Source organism: Crinia signifera, chromosome 8 (genome assembly GCF_055691185.1).
Source record: "Crinia signifera chromosome 8, ASM5569118v1, whole genome shotgun sequence".
NCBI classification, from domain to species: domain Eukaryota; kingdom Metazoa; phylum Chordata; class Amphibia; order Anura; family Myobatrachidae; genus Crinia; species Crinia signifera.
The window spans coordinates 89,281,143-89,296,188 of NC_139224.1; the positions used below are offsets into that span (position 1 = coordinate 89,281,143).

At 42.9% G+C, this 15,046-nt stretch overlaps 13 non-coding genes and 3 pseudogenes across 13 annotated transcripts; all 16 read right to left on the reverse strand.

Moving 5' to 3' along the window:
* Window positions 1-138: 138 nt before the first annotated feature.
* On the reverse strand, window positions 139-257 carry LOC146034911 (5S ribosomal RNA). The gene has a single exon (XR_014460314.1). It is a non-coding gene; the product is annotated as a 5S ribosomal RNA (ribosomal RNA).
* Window positions 258-2,410: 2,153 nt separating this feature from the next.
* Window positions 2,411-2,529, reverse strand: LOC146033542 (5S ribosomal RNA). The gene has a single exon (XR_014458950.1). It is a non-coding gene; the product is annotated as a 5S ribosomal RNA (ribosomal RNA).
* A 345-nt stretch (window positions 2,530-2,874) lies between these two features.
* On the reverse strand, window positions 2,875-2,993 carry LOC146032138 (5S ribosomal RNA). The gene has a single exon (XR_014457582.1). It is a non-coding gene; the product is annotated as a 5S ribosomal RNA (ribosomal RNA).
* A 341-nt stretch (window positions 2,994-3,334) lies between these two features.
* On the reverse strand, window positions 3,335-3,453 carry LOC146033883 (5S ribosomal RNA). Its single transcript, XR_014459291.1, has one exon. It is a non-coding gene; the product is annotated as a 5S ribosomal RNA (ribosomal RNA).
* A 341-nt stretch (window positions 3,454-3,794) lies between these two features.
* LOC146034225 (5S ribosomal RNA) lies at window positions 3,795-3,913 on the reverse strand. The gene has a single exon (XR_014459631.1). It is a non-coding gene; the product is annotated as a 5S ribosomal RNA (ribosomal RNA).
* Window positions 3,914-4,258: 345 nt separating this feature from the next.
* Window positions 4,259-4,377, reverse strand: LOC146029082 (5S ribosomal RNA; annotated as a pseudogene).
* A 345-nt stretch (window positions 4,378-4,722) lies between these two features.
* Window positions 4,723-4,842, reverse strand: LOC146028548 (5S ribosomal RNA; annotated as a pseudogene).
* A 344-nt stretch (window positions 4,843-5,186) lies between these two features.
* LOC146034912 (5S ribosomal RNA) lies at window positions 5,187-5,305 on the reverse strand. Its single transcript, XR_014460315.1, has one exon. It is a non-coding gene; the product is annotated as a 5S ribosomal RNA (ribosomal RNA).
* A 4,347-nt stretch (window positions 5,306-9,652) lies between these two features.
* On the reverse strand, window positions 9,653-9,771 carry LOC146033543 (5S ribosomal RNA). Its single transcript, XR_014458951.1, has one exon. It is a non-coding gene; the product is annotated as a 5S ribosomal RNA (ribosomal RNA).
* A 345-nt stretch (window positions 9,772-10,116) lies between these two features.
* On the reverse strand, window positions 10,117-10,235 carry LOC146032139 (5S ribosomal RNA). The gene has a single exon (XR_014457583.1). It is a non-coding gene; the product is annotated as a 5S ribosomal RNA (ribosomal RNA).
* A 339-nt stretch (window positions 10,236-10,574) lies between these two features.
* On the reverse strand, window positions 10,575-10,693 carry LOC146032043 (5S ribosomal RNA). Its single transcript, XR_014457491.1, has one exon. It is a non-coding gene; the product is annotated as a 5S ribosomal RNA (ribosomal RNA).
* Window positions 10,694-11,038: 345 nt separating this feature from the next.
* LOC146028243 (5S ribosomal RNA) lies at window positions 11,039-11,157 on the reverse strand (annotated as a pseudogene).
* Window positions 11,158-11,501: 344 nt separating this feature from the next.
* On the reverse strand, window positions 11,502-11,620 carry LOC146034295 (5S ribosomal RNA). The gene has a single exon (XR_014459701.1). It is a non-coding gene; the product is annotated as a 5S ribosomal RNA (ribosomal RNA).
* A 344-nt stretch (window positions 11,621-11,964) lies between these two features.
* Window positions 11,965-12,083, reverse strand: LOC146034913 (5S ribosomal RNA). Its single transcript, XR_014460317.1, has one exon. It is a non-coding gene; the product is annotated as a 5S ribosomal RNA (ribosomal RNA).
* A 2,154-nt stretch (window positions 12,084-14,237) lies between these two features.
* On the reverse strand, window positions 14,238-14,356 carry LOC146034710 (5S ribosomal RNA). Its single transcript, XR_014460113.1, has one exon. It is a non-coding gene; the product is annotated as a 5S ribosomal RNA (ribosomal RNA).
* A 345-nt stretch (window positions 14,357-14,701) lies between these two features.
* LOC146032141 (5S ribosomal RNA) lies at window positions 14,702-14,820 on the reverse strand. Its single transcript, XR_014457584.1, has one exon. It is a non-coding gene; the product is annotated as a 5S ribosomal RNA (ribosomal RNA).
* Window positions 14,821-15,046: the final 226 nt, after the last annotated feature.

Genomic DNA, 15,046 nt, shown 5'->3' on the forward strand with positions numbered 1-15,046 from the left:
TAAACAGTGTGGTAAGTCTTTAGGTGATGGCTATTGTGTCTGTTTGACCTCTTCCAAATGTCTGTGCTGGCAATAAATAGAAAAAGTTTCCAATTTAAATAGCTAAAGAATAAAAACAATTTGCCAGTAATGTGAAAAAACCTTCAGCACCTGGTGTTCCCATGTGGTCTCCCACCCAAGTACTAACCAGGCCCAACACTGCTTAGCTTCCAAGATCAGATGAGATTGGGCCTATCCAATGTGGAATGGCTGTAGGTAAAATACAGGCACTTTTTTGCCCTCTTCTACTTCTATCACCAGGTAAGCTAATAAAAAAGTTTCCTAACTGTATTGGCTTACTGAAAAAAATTAATGTGTTGGTAATGTAACAAGACCTACAGGACATGATATTAGCAGGGGGTCTTAAATTAAACTACTAAAGAGCAGAGCCAGATTAAGGTCTAAATGGGCCTGGAGCTGAACATTATCAAGGGCCTATTATGCGCAATAATAGGGGTTGTGGCCAGCAGCTAATAATGTGGGAGTCTTGACCAGTGTTCTGGTTGGGCGGTCTGCTCATGGGTCTCTATTTGTGTAAATACTTTCAACTAATTATATATGCCTGGAAAAAGCACGGGGCTGGCATAGGAAAAATGCAGGAATATATATTGGCGGATGCCCTCCAAAAGGTGCACCCGCAGGATGCCGATGTCCTAAAATCCTAAAATACTTGCGGGGTGAGGCGGCACTACAGTCATAAAAAGAATACTGAAAGACAAAACTTGATAGACAACATTTCAGCACCTTTTATGTGGTCACCTAAGTTTACCACACCATATACCGGGATGCAGTCAATATGCCGGTGGTCGGAATCCCAGCGGTCAAAAAACAGATGCCAGAATCCCGACCACCGCAATGCACTTTGTCCCTTTTATGGGTGTCCCCCACAAGGGGGAGTGATCCACAGCCCCCCCTTGTCGGCTTTGCGGAGGTCGGGATTCCGACCGCCAGCATATCATACCGGACCCCATATACCCCTTATACAAATCATGCAACAAAAGAGTAACCCCTTTATATTGTACTTGCCTCTTAGACATTATGCCATATGGAATGAGCAAAAATTCACACCGACTGAGCCAAAATTCACACTATGGCGCACGGATTGAGTCAAAATTCATGTAATGCCACACAGATTAAGGCAAAATTTTGCCACATGGATTGAGCCAAAATACACACTATACCAAACAGATTAAGCAATAATGCACAATATGCTTGATAAACGGGTATTGCGCGCCAAAGGTGTGCATTAAAAATTACACCATAATGCCCATTACATGTTAAGCCACACACCATAATGTCCATTACGTATTATGCCAAACACCATAATGCCTATTAAAAATTATGCTACAGAAGTGCTGCTTACCTATATGCTCATTGCCAGAGGTTACATGCTCATTGCCATGTGGGATTGCATGCTCATTGCCAAGGGGGAATACATGCTTGCGGTAACTGGGGGACAGCCGCCGCCGGGCAGAAATGACAGCCATTGACAGCCGGACAGAGAGCAGGGGGCTGCTCTGCTGTATTCAGAGCAATGCAGGTCCCGGCTATTTGAAATAATACCCCTTTCACACCAGAAAATGCAGGGATTTACCCGGGCTGGCCCCTATTACACCAGCCTAGTTCCTGCATTTTCTGGTGTGAGGAGAGAAAACTACCCCCCCCCCCCTTAAACTTTAAAGGGGGGGGGGAGTTAACCAGCATTATCTTCGGAACCAACTGACCCATTTACATGTGGGCTTCGAATGATTTTCAAATGATTTTGGTCCTGTGAAACTGGGCCATTTGGTTCCAGAGAAATCTGTCCTCAAATAACATGAACAGCCATGAAATTACATTTCAAAAATGAAAAAATCGGTTTACCCGCAATATCTCTAGAACCAATGAACCCATATGGACCAACCTGGTATCAGATTGAAGGCCCAGCAATTTGAGTTAGACTGAGATCAACCTCGAGCTTCTGTGATGCCGCTGGAACCAGGTTGGGGTTGGAATTAGCAGGTCTCATGTTATTCTATGGGGAATACGTTCCAGCTTTGCCTGGCGGTATCTCCGGTTCCCGGGGGGCTAGCAACACAGGGCTGGGCTTGTTGAAAAGCCCTGACCCCAGCTATAAAATGGGCCTATTTAGAGAGTGGGCCTGGAGCTGTAGCTCCATCAGGCCCATTGTTAATCCGGCTCTGCTAAAGAGGCTCAACACTGTTTAGCTGCCAAAAGCAGTTGGAATTGGGCCTAAACAGTGTGGTAAGTCTTTAGGTGATGGCTATTGTGTCTGTTTGACCTCTTCCAAATGTCAGTGCTGGCAATAAAAAGAAAAAGTTTCCAATTTAAATAGCTAGAGAATAAAAACAATTTGCCAGTAATGTGAAAAAACCTACAACACCTGGTGTTCCCATGTGGTCTCCCACCCAAGTACTAACCAGGCCCAACACTGCTTAGCTTCCAAGATCAGACGAGATTGGGCCTATCCAATGTGGTATGGCTGTAGGTGAGATAAGGGCACTTTTTTGCCCTCTTCTACTTCTATCACCAGGTAAGCTAATACAAAAGTTTCCTAACTGTATTGGCTTACTGAAAAAAATCATGTGTTGGTAATGTAAAAAGACCTACAGGACATGATATTAGCAGGGGGTCTTAAATTAAACTACTAAAGAGGCTCAACACTGTTTAGCTGCCAAAAGCAGTTAGAATTGGGCCTAAACAGTGTGGTAAGTCTTTAGGTGATGGCTATTGTGTCTGTTTGACCTCTTCCAAATGTCTGTACTGGCAATAGAAAGAAAAAGTTTTCAATTTAAATAGCTAGAGAATAAAAACAATTTGCAAGTAATGTGAAAAAACCTACAGCACCTGGTGTTCCCATGTGGTCTCCCACCCAAGTACTAACCAGGCCCAACACTGCTTAGCTTCCAAGATCAGACGAGATTGGGCCCATCCAATGTGGTATGGCTGTAGGTGAAATACAGACACTTTTTTGCCCTCTTCTACTTCTATCACCAGGTAAGCTAATAAAAATTTTCCTAACTATATTGGCTTACTGAAAAAAATCATGTGTTGGTAATGTAAAAAGACCTACAGGACATATTAGCAGGGGGTCTTAAATTAAACTACTAAAGAGGCTCAACACTGTTTAGCTGCCAAAAGCAGTTGGAATTGGGCCTAAACAGTGTGGTAAGTCTTTAGGTGATGGCTATTGTGTCTGTTTGACCTCTTCCAAATGTCTGTACTGGCAATAGAAAGAAAAAGTTTCCAATTTAAATAGCTAGAGAATAAAAACAATTTGCCAGTAATGTGAAAAAACCTACAACACCTGGTGTTCCCATGTGGTCTCCCACCCAAGTACTAACCAGGCCCAACACTGCTTAGCTTCCAAGATCAGACGAGATTGGGCCCATCCAATGTGGTATGGCTATAGGTGAAATACAAGCACTTTTTTGCCCTCTTCTACTTCTATCACCAGGTAAGCTAATAAAAATTTTCCTAACTATATTGGCTTACTGAAAAAAATCATGTGTTGGTAATGTAAAAAGACCTACAGGACATATTAGCAGGGGGTCTTAAATTAAACTACTAAAGAGGCTCAACACTGTTTAGCTGCCAAAAGCAGTTGGAATGGGGCCTAAACAGTGTGGTAAGTCTTTAGGTGATGGCTATTGTGTCTGTTTGACCTCTTCCAAATGTCTGTACTGGCAATAGAAAGAAAAAGTTTCCAATTTAAATAGCTAGAGAATAAAAACAATTTGCCAGTAATGTGAAAAAACCTACAGCACCTGGTGTTCCCATGTGGTCTCCCACCCAAGTACTAACCAGGCCCAACACTGCTTAGCTTCCAAGATCAGGCGAGATTGGGCCTATCCAATGTGGTATGGCTGTAGGTGAGATAAAGGCACTTTTTTGCCCTCTTCTACTTCTATCTCCAGGTAAGCTAATAAAAAAGTTTCCTAACTGTATTGGCTTACTGAAAAAAATCATGTGTTGGTAATGTAAAAAGACCTACAGGACATGATATTAGCAGGGGGTCTTAAATTAAACTACTAAAGAGGCTCAACACTGTTTAGCTGCCAAAAGCATTTGGAATTGTCCCTAAACAGTGTGGTAAGTCTTTAGGTGATGGCTATTGTGTCTGTTTGACCTCTTCCAAATGTCTGTGCTGGCAATAAAAAGAAAAAGTTTACAATTTAAATAGCTAGAGAATAAAAACAATTTGCCAGTAATGTGAAAAAACCCACAGCACCAGGTGTTCCCATGTGGTCTCCCACCCAAGTACTAACCAGTCCCAACACTGCTTAGCTTCCAAGATCAGACAAGATTGGGCCTTTCCAATGTGGTATAGCTGTATGTGAAATACAGGCACTTTTTTGCCCTCTTCTACTTCTATCACCAGGTAAGCTAAAAAAAAAGTTTCCTAACTGTATTGGCTTACTGAAAAAAATCATGTGTTGGTAATGTAAAAAGACCTACAGGACATGATATTAGCAGGGGGTCTTAAATTAAACTACTAAAGAGGCTCAACACTGTTTAGCTGCCAAAAGCAGTTGGAATTGGGCCTAAACAGTGTGGTAAGTCTTTAGGTGATGGCTATTGTGTCTGTTTGACCTCTTCCAAATGTCTGTGCTGGCAATAAAAAGAAAAAGTTTCCAATTTAAATAGCTAGAGAATAAAAACAATTTGCCAGTAATGTGAAAAAACCTACAGCACCTGGTGTTCCCATGTGGTCTCCCACCCAAGTACTAACCAGGCCCAACACTGCTTTTGTTTCCAAGATCAGACGAGATTGGGCTCATCCAATGTTGTATGGCTGTAGGTGAGATACAGGCACTTTTTTGCCCTCTTCTACTTCTATCACCAGGTAAGCTAATACAAAAGTTTCCTAACTGTATTGGCTTACTGAAAAAATCATGTGTTGGTAATGTAAAAAGACCTACAGGACATGATATTAGCAGGGGGTCTTAAATTAAACTACTGAAGAGGCTCAACACTGTTTAGCTGCCAAAAGCAGTTGGAATTGGGCCTAAACAGTGTGGTAAGTCTTTAGGTGATGGCTATTGTGTCTGTTTGACCTCTTCCAAATGTCTGTGCTGGCAATAAATAGAAAAAGTTTCCAATTTAAATAGCTAAAGAATAAAAACAATTTGCCAGTAATGTGAAAAAACCTTCAGCACCTGGTGTTCCCATGTGGTCTCCCACCCAAGTACTAACCAGGCCCAACACTGCTTAGCTTCCAAGATCAGATGAGATTGGGCCTATCCAATGTGGAATGGCTGTAGGTAAAATACAGGCACTTTTTTGCCCTCTTCTACTTCTATCACCAGGTAAGCTAATAAAAAAGTTTCCTAACTGTATTGGCTTACTGAAAAAAATTAATGTGTTGGTAATGTAACAAGACCTACAGGACATGATATTAGCAGGGGGTCTTAAATTAAACTACTAAAGAGCAGAGCCAGATTAAGGTCTAAATGGGCCTGGAGCTGAACATTATCAAGGGCCTATTATGCGCAATAATAGGGGTTGTGGCCAGCAGCTAATAATGTGGGAGTCTTGACCAGTGTTCTGGTTGGGCGGTCTGCTCATGGGTCTCTATTTGTGTAAATACTTTCAACTAATTATATATGCCTGGAAAAAGCACGGGGCTGGCATAGGAAAAATGCAGGAATATATATTGGCGGATGCCCTCCAAAAGGTGCACCCGCAGGATGCCGATGTCCTAAAATCCTAAAATACTTGCGGGGTGAGGCGGCACTACAGTCATAAAAAGAATACTGAAAGACAAAACTTGATAGACAACATTTCAGCACCTTTTATGTGGTCACCTAAGTTTACCACACCATATACCGGGATGCAGTCAATATGCCGGTGGTCGGAATCCCAGCGGTCAAAATACAGATGCCAGAATCCCGACCACCGCAATGCACTTTGTCCCTTTTATGGGTGTCCCCCACAAGGGGGAGTGATCCACAGCCCCCCCTTGTCGGCTTTGCGGAGGTCGGGATTCCGACCGCCAGCATATCATACCGGACCCCATATACCCCTTATACAAATCATGCAACAAAAGAGTAACCCCTTTATATTGTACTTGCCTCTTAGACATTATGCCATATGGAATGAGCAAAAATTCACACCGACTGAGCCAAAATTCACACTATGGCGCACGGATTGAGTCAAAATTCATGTAATGCCACACAGATTAAGGCAAAATTTTGCCACATGGATTGAGCCAAAATACACACTATACCAAACAGATTAAGCAATAATGCACAATATGCTTGATAAACGGGTATTGCGCGCCAAAGGTGTGCATTAAAAATTACACCATAATGCCCATTACATGTTAAGCCACACACCATAATGTCCATTACGTATTATGCCAAACACCATAATGCCTATTAAAAATTATGCTACAGAAGTGCTGCTTACCTATATGCTCATTGCCAGAGGTTACATGCTCATTGCCATGTGGAATTGCATGCTCATTGCCAAGGGGGAATACATGCTTGCGGTAACTGGGGGACAGCCGCCGCCGGGCAGAAATGACAGCCATTGACAGCCGGACAGAGAGCAGGGGGCTGCTCTGCTGTATTCAGAGCAATGCAGGTCCCGGCTATTTGAAATAATACCCCTTTCACACCAGAAAATGCAGGGATTTACCCGGGCTGGCCCCTATTACACCAGCCTAGTTCCTGCATTTTCTGGTGTGAGGAGAGAAAACTACCCCCCCCCCTTAAACTTTAAAGGGGGGGGGGAGTTAACCAGCATTATCTTCGGAACCAACTGACCCATTTACATGTGGGCTTCGAATGATTTTCAAATGATTTTGGTCCTGTGAAACTGGGCCATTTGATTCCAGAGAAATCTGTCCTCAAATAACATGAACAGCCATGAAATTACATTTCAAAAATGAAAAAATCGGTTTACCCGCAATATCTCTAGAACCAATGAACCCATATGGACCAACCTGGTATCAGATTGAAGGCCCAGCAATTTGAGTTAGACTGAGATCAAAAGACTAGGATTTTGTTGCACTTGCGCTGCTGAGATCAAGTAATTTCCCAGTGAACCGTACTAAACAGAAGGACACCAAGGCACAATTTAGTTATCACTGATAATTCTTTATATATATAAAAAAGATTTTTACTTTTATCTTTAAAAAAGAATTTGTACACATAAATTCAAAAAACAATACAACAATACATGAAAAAAGAATACATAAATAAAATCACAGGCAGATACCATATAAAAAAGAAGAAACACATATATGTGTTTAGTAATATATATCAAGCTCCGGAGCGGGTCACGTAATGATTAGATGGATCAAAAGATGCTTTAAGGAGCAATGTTAGTACAGCGCTACAGCAGCCAGGGTATTAGTGATGAAATGAATGGGTTAGGGTAATGATGGAGATGGACGCCAAAGCACTGTGAATTAGGAGTAAGTTGAGAGTAACCTGTTAGCGCTTCAAAACGCAGGATTGCAGAAAGTCAGGTAGCGTAATACCTCCACACAGTATGCTCACCCTCCTTGATGGATGCTTGTGGAGGGGCGGGGATCCAGATGACACCGTGGCTCAACCCGTTGCACAGATTGTGCTGGCGTCGATGCTTCTCTCCAATGGGGGACGGCAGATGGAGACGCTGCAAATGCAGCTAGTGTAGACTGCTGTAAGCGGCTGAAAAGGCGCTAAATGCGCTGGCTTGTAGTGTCCGGACAAGACAGCATTAGTGGATGTAATTGCCGGCTCCGTGTACGTGACCTCGTGACCTCGGGAGTTGGGTGACAAAGCGGAAGTGACGTCGACGCGTTTCGTTCACTTGGCAACCGTGAACTTTTTCAAGACGATTCCTGTGTGTCCGCCTCTCTACTGAGTGGCTGGGTAATGCTGTCACCGTCGGTATACACAAGCTGTGGCACGGTTCGTCACTCCTCCGCCATCCTCTCCCTCACAGACCACTCCAACAGCCTCTCATTACAAGACAGAACACACCTCTGAAATATTTGGCTAAAAAAGTTTTTTAGCCAAATATTTCAGAGGTGTGTTCTGTCTTGTAATGAGAGGCTGTTGGAGTGGTCTGTGAGGGAGAGGATGGCGGAGGAGTGACGAACCGTGCCACAGCTTGTGTATACCGACGGTGACAGCATTACCCAGCCACTCAGTAGAGAGGCGGACACACAGGAATCGTCTTGAAAAAGTTCACGGTTGCCAAGTGAACGAAACGCGTCGACGTCACTTCCGCTTTGTCACCCAACTCCCGAGGTCACGAGGTCACGTACACGGAGCCGGCAATTACATCCACTAATGCTGTCTTGTCCGGACACTACAAGCCAGCGCATTTAGCGCCTTTTCAGCCGCTTACAGCAGTCTACACTAGCTGCATTTGCAGCGTCTCCATCTGCCGTCCCCCATTGGAGAGAAGCATCGACGCCAGCACAATCTGTGCAACGGGTTGAGCCACGGTGTCATCTGGATCCCCGCCCCTCCACAAGCATCCATCAAGGAGGGTGAGCATACTGTGTGGAGGTATTACGCTACCTGACTTTCTGCAATCCTGCGTTTTGAAGCGCTAACAGGTTACTCTCAACTTACTCCTAATTCACAGTGCTTTGGCGTCCATCTCCATCATTACCCTAACCCATTCATTTCATCACTAATACCCTGGCTGCTGTAGCGCTGTACTAACATTGCTCCTTAAAGCATCTTTTGATCCATCTAATCATTACGTGACCCGCTCCGGAGCTTGATATATATTACTAAACACATATATGTGTTTCTTCTTTTTTATATGGTATCTGCCTGTGATTTTATTTATGTATTCTTTTTTCATGTATTGTTGTATTGTTTTTTGAATTTATGTGTACAAATTCTTTTTTAAAGATAAAAGTAAAAATCTTTTTTATATATATAAAGAATTATCAGTGATAACTAAATTGTGCCTTGGTGTCCTTCTGTTTAGTACGGTTCACTGGGAAATTACTTGATCTCAGCAGCGCAAGTGCAACAAAATCCTAGTCTTTTGTACTCTTCCAGTGTGTCCCAAGCAGACCCACTTGCATCTGCTGCAGCTGAGTTCAAATTAATCAGTTCTATTACTCTTTACATCAATAGATATATCTTTCTCTTTATCTAGCGCCGGGCCCTGTGGATTGTGGAGAACCCTTAGAGGTCCACTCTGCACCCACAGTAGTGTGTATTTTTAGACTGAGATCAACCTCGAGCTTCTGTGATGCCGCTGGAACCAGGTTGGGGTTGGAATTAGCAGGTCTCATGTTATTCTATGGGGAATACGTTCCAGCTTTGCCTGGCGGTATCTCCGGTTCCCGGGGGGCTAGCAACACGGGGCTGGGCTTGTTGAAAAGCCCTGACCCCAGCTATAAAATGGGCCTATTTAGAGAGTGGGCCTGTAGCTCCATCAGGCCCATTGTTAATCCGGCTCTGCTAAAGAGGCTCAACACTGTTTAGCTGCCAAAAGCAGTTGGAATTGGGCCTAAACAGTGTGGTAAGTCTTTAGGTGATGGCTATTGTGTCTGTTTGACCTCTTCCAAATGTCAGTGCTGGCAATAAAAAGAAAAAGTTTCCAATTTAACTAGCTAGAGAATAAAAACAATTTGCCAGTAATGTGAAAAAACCTACAACACCTGGTGTTCCCATGTGGTCTCCCACCCAAGTACTAACCAGGCCCAACACTGCTTAGCTTCCAAGATCAGACGAGATTGGGCCTATCCAATGTGGTATGGCTGTAGGTGAGATAAGGGCACTTTTTTGCCCTCTTCTACTTCTATCACCAGGTAAGCTAATACAAAAGTTTCCTAACTGTATTGGCTTACTGAAAAAAATCATGTGTTGGTAATGTAAAAAGACCTACAGGACATGATATTAGCAGGGGGTCTTAAATTAAACTACTAAAGAGGCTCAACACTGTTTAGCTGCCAAAAGCAGTTGGAATTGGGCCTAAACAGTGTGGTAAGTCTTTAGGTGATGGCTATTGTGTCTGTTTGACCTCTTCCAAATGTCTGTACTGGCAATAGAAAGAAAAAGTTTTCAATTTAAATAGCTAGAGAATAAAAACAATTTGCAAGTAATGTGAAAAAACCTACAGCACCTGGTGTTCCCATGTGGTCTCCCACCCAAGTACTAACCAGGCCCAACACTGCTTAGCTTCCAAGATCAGACGAGATTGGGCCCATCCAATGTGGTATGGCTGTAGGTGAAATATAGGCACTTTTTTGCCCTCTTCTACTTCTATCACCAGGTAAGCTAATAAAAATTTTCCTAACTATATTGGCTTACTGAAAAAAATCATGTGTTGGTAATGTAAAAAGACCTACAGGACATTAGCAGGGGGTCTTAAATTAAACTACTAAAGAGGCTCAACACTGTTTAGCTGCCAAAAGCAGTTGGAATTGGGCCTAAACAGTGTGGTAAGTCTTTAGGTGATGGCTATTGTGTCTGTTTGACCTCTTCCAAATGTCTGTGTTGGCAATAAAAAGAAAAAGTTTCCAATTTAAATAGCTAGAGAATAAAAACAATTTGCCAGTAATGTGAAAAAACCTACAGCACCTGGTGTTCCCATGTGGTCTCCCACCCAAGTACTAGCCAGGCCCAACACTGCTTAGCTTCCAAGATCAGACGAGATTGGGCTCATCCAATGTGGTATGGCTGTAGGTGAGATAAAGGCACTTTTTTGCCCTCTTCTACTTCTATCACCAGGTAAGCTAATACAAAAGTTTCCTAACTGTATTGGCTTACTGAAAAAAATCATGTGTTGGTAATGTAAAAAGACCTACAGGACATGATATTAGCAGGGGGTCTTAAATTAAACTACTAAAGAGGCTCAACACTGTTTTGCTGCTAAAAGCATTTGGAATTGGGCCTAAACAGTGTGGTAAGTCTTTAGGTGATGGCTATTGTGTCTGTTTGACCTCTTCCAAATGTCTGTGCTGGCAATAAAAAGAAAAAGTTTACAATTTAAATAGCTAGAGAATAAAAACAATTTGCCAGTAATGTGAAAAAACCTACAGCACAAGATGTTTCCATGTGGTCTCCCACCCAAGTACTAACCAGGCCCAACACTGCTTAGCTTCCAAGATCAGACGAGATTGGGCCTATCCAATGTGGTATGGCTGTAGGTGAGATACAGGCACTTTTTTGCCCTCTTCTACTTCTATCACCAGGTAAGCTAATAAAAAAGTTTCCTAACTGTATTGGCTTACTAAAAAAATCATGTGTTGGTAATGTAAAAAGACCTACAGGACATGATATTAGCAGGGGGTCTTAAATTAAACTACTAAAGAGGCTCAACACTGTTTAGCTGCCAAAAGCAGTTGGAATTGGGCCTAAACAGTTTGGTAAGTTTTTAGGTGATGGCTATTGTGTCTGTTTGACCTCTTCCAAATGTCTGTGCTGGCAATAAAAAGAAAAAGTTTCCAATTTAAATAGCTAGAGAATAAAAACAATTTGCCAGTAATGTGAAAAAACCTACAGCACCTGGTGCTCCCATGTGGTCTCCCACCCAAGTACTAACCAGGCCCAACACTGCTTAGCTTCCAAAATCAGACGAGATTGGGCTTATCCAATGTGGTATGGCTGTAGGTGAGATACAGGCACTTTTTTGCCCTCTTCTACTTCTATCACCAGGTAAGCTAATACAAAAGTTTCCTAACTGTATTGGCTTACTGAAAAAATCATGTGTTGGTAATGTAAAAAGACCTACAGGACATGATATTAGCAGGGGGTCTTAAATTAAACTACTGAAGAGGCTCAACACTGTTTAGCTGCCAAAAGCAGTTGGAATTGGGCCTAAACAGTGTGGTAAGTCTTTAGGTGATGGCTATTGTGTCTGTTTGACCTCTTCCAAATGTCTGTGCTGGCAATAAATAGAAAAAGTTTCCAATTTAAATAGCTAAAGAATAAAAACTATTTGCCAGTAATGTGAAAAAACCTTCAGCACCTGGTGTTCCCATGTGGTCTCCCACCCAAGTACTAACCAGGCCCAACACTGCTTAGCTTCCAAGATCAGATGAGATTGGGCCTATCCAATGTGGAATGGCTGTAGGTAAAATACAGGCACTTTTTTGCCCTCTTCTACTTCTATCACCAGGTAAGCTAATAAAAAAGTTTCCTAACTGTATTGGCTTACTGAAAAAAATTAATGTGTTGGTAATGTAACAAGACCTACAGGACATGATATTAGCAGGGGGTCTTAAATTAAACTACTAAAGAGCAGAGCCAGATTAAGGTCTAAATGGGCCTGGAGCTGAACATTATCAAGGGCCTATTATGCGCAATAATAGGGGTTGTGGCCAGCAGCTAATAATGTGGGAGTCTTGACCAGTGTTCTGGTTGGGCGGTCTGCTCATGGGTCTCTATTTGTGTAAATACTTTCAACTAATTATATATGCCTGGAAAAAGCACGGGGCTGGCATAGGAAAAATGCAGGAATATATATTGGCGGATGCCCTCCAAAAGGTGCACCCGCAGGATGCCGATGTCCTAAAATCCTAAAATACTTGCGGGGTGAGGCGGCACTACAGTCATAAAAAGAATACTGAAAGACAAAACTTGATAGACAACATTTCAGCACCTTTTATGTGGTCACCTAAGTTTACCACACCATATACCGGGATGCAGTCAATATGCCGGTGGTCGGAATCCCAGCGGTCAAAATACAGATGCCAGAATCCCGACCACCGCAATGCACTTTGTCCCTTTTATGGGTGTCCCCCACAAGGGGGAGTGATCCACAGCCCCCCCTTGTCGGCTTTGCGGAGGTCGGGATTCCGACCGCCAGCATATCATACCGGACCCCATATACCCCTTATACAAATCATGCAACAAAAGAGTAACCCCTTTATATTGTACTTGCCTCTTAGACATTATGCCATATGGAATGAGCAAAAATTCACACCGACTGAGCCAAAATTCACACTATGGCGCACGGATTGAGTCAAAATTCATGTAATGCCACACAGATTAAGGCAAAATTTTGCCACATGGATTGAGCCAAAATACACACTATACCAAACAGATTAAGCAATAATGCACAATATGCTTGATAAACGGGTATTGCGCGCCAAAGGTGTGCATTAAAAATTACACCATAATGCCCATTACATGTTAAGCCACACACCATAATGTCCATTACGTATTATGCCAAACACCATAATGCCTATTAAAAATTATGCTACAGAAGTGCTGCTTACCTATATGCTCATTGCCAGAGGTTACATGCTCATTGCCATGTGGGATTGCATGCTCATTGCCAAGGGGGAATACATGCTTGCGGTAACTGGGGGACAGCCGCCGCCGGGCAGAAATGACAGCCATTGACAGCCGGACAGAGAGCAGGGGGCTGCTCTGCTGTATTCAGAGCAATGCAGGTCCCGGCTATTTGAAATAATACCCCTTTCACACCAGAAAATGCAGGGATTTACCCGGGCTGGCCCCTATTACACCAGCCTAGTTCCTGCATTTTCTGGTGTGAGGAGAGAAAACTACCCCCCCCCCCCCTTAAACTTTAAAGGGGGGGGGGAGTTAACCAGCATTATCTTCGGAACCAACTGACCCATTTACATGTGGGCTTCGAATGATTTTCAAATGATTTTGGTCCTGTGAAACTGGGCCATTTGGTTCCAGAGAAATCTGTCCTCAAATAACATGAACAGCCATGAAATTACATTTCAAAAATGAAAAAATCGGTTTACCCGCAATATCTCTAGAACCAATGAACCCATATGGACCAACCTGGTATCAGATTGAAGGCCCAGCAATTTGAGTTAGACTGAGATCAACCTCTAGCTTCTGTGATGCCGCTGGAACCAGGTTGGGGTTGGAATTAGCAGGTCTCATGTTATTCTATGGGGAATACGTTCCAGCTTTGCCTGGCGGTATCTCCGGTTCCCGGGGGGCTAGCAACACGGGGCTGGGCTTGTTGAAAAGCCCTGACCCCAGCTATAAAATGGGCCTATTTAGAGAGTGGGCCTGGAGCTGTAGCTCCATCAGGCCCATTGTTAATCCGGCTCTGCTAAAGAGGCTCAACACTGTTTAGCTGCCAAAAGCAGTTGGAATTGGGCCTAAACAGTGTGGTAAGTCTTTAGGTGATGGCTATTGTGTCTGTTTGACCTCTTCCAAATGTCAGTGCTGGCAATAAAAAGAAAAAGTTTCCAATTTAAAAAGCTAGAGAATAAAAACAATTTGCCAGTAATGTGAAAAAACCTACAACACCTGGTGTTCCCATGTGGTCTCCCACCCAAGTACTAACCAGGCCCAACACTGCTTAGCTTTCAAGATCAGACGAGATTGGGCCTATCCAATGTGGTATGGCTGTAGGTGAGATAAGGGCACTTTTTTGCCCTCTTCTACTTCTATCACCAGGTAAGCTAATACAAAAGTTTCCTAACTGTATTGGCTTACTGAAAAAAATCATGTGTTGGTAATGTAAAAAGACCTACAGGACATGATATTAGCAGGGGGTCTTAAATTAAACTACTAAAGAGGCTCAACACTGTTTAGCTGCCAAAAGCAGTTGGAATTGGGCCTAAACAGTGTGGTAAGTCTTTAGGTGATGGCTATTGTGTCTGTTTGACCTCTTCCAAATGTCTGTACTGGCAATAGAAAGAAAAAGTTTTCAATTTAAATAGCTAGAGAATAAAAACAATTTGCAAGTAATGTGAAAAAACCTACAGCACCTGGTGTTCCCATGTGGTCTCCCACCCAAGTACTAACCAGGCCCAACACTGCTTAGCTTCCAAGATCAGACGAGATTGGGCCCATCCAATGTGGTATGGCTGTAGGTGAAATACAGGCACTTTTTTGCCCTCTTCTAATTCTATCACCAGGTAAGCTAATAAAAATTTTCCTAACTATATTGGCTTACTGAAAAAAATCATGTGTTGGTAATGTAACAAGGCCTACAGGACATGATATTAGCAGGGGGTCTTAAATTAAACTACTAAAGAGGCTCAACACTGTTTAGCTGCCAAAAGCAGTTGGAATTGGGCCTAAACAGTGTGGTAAGTCTT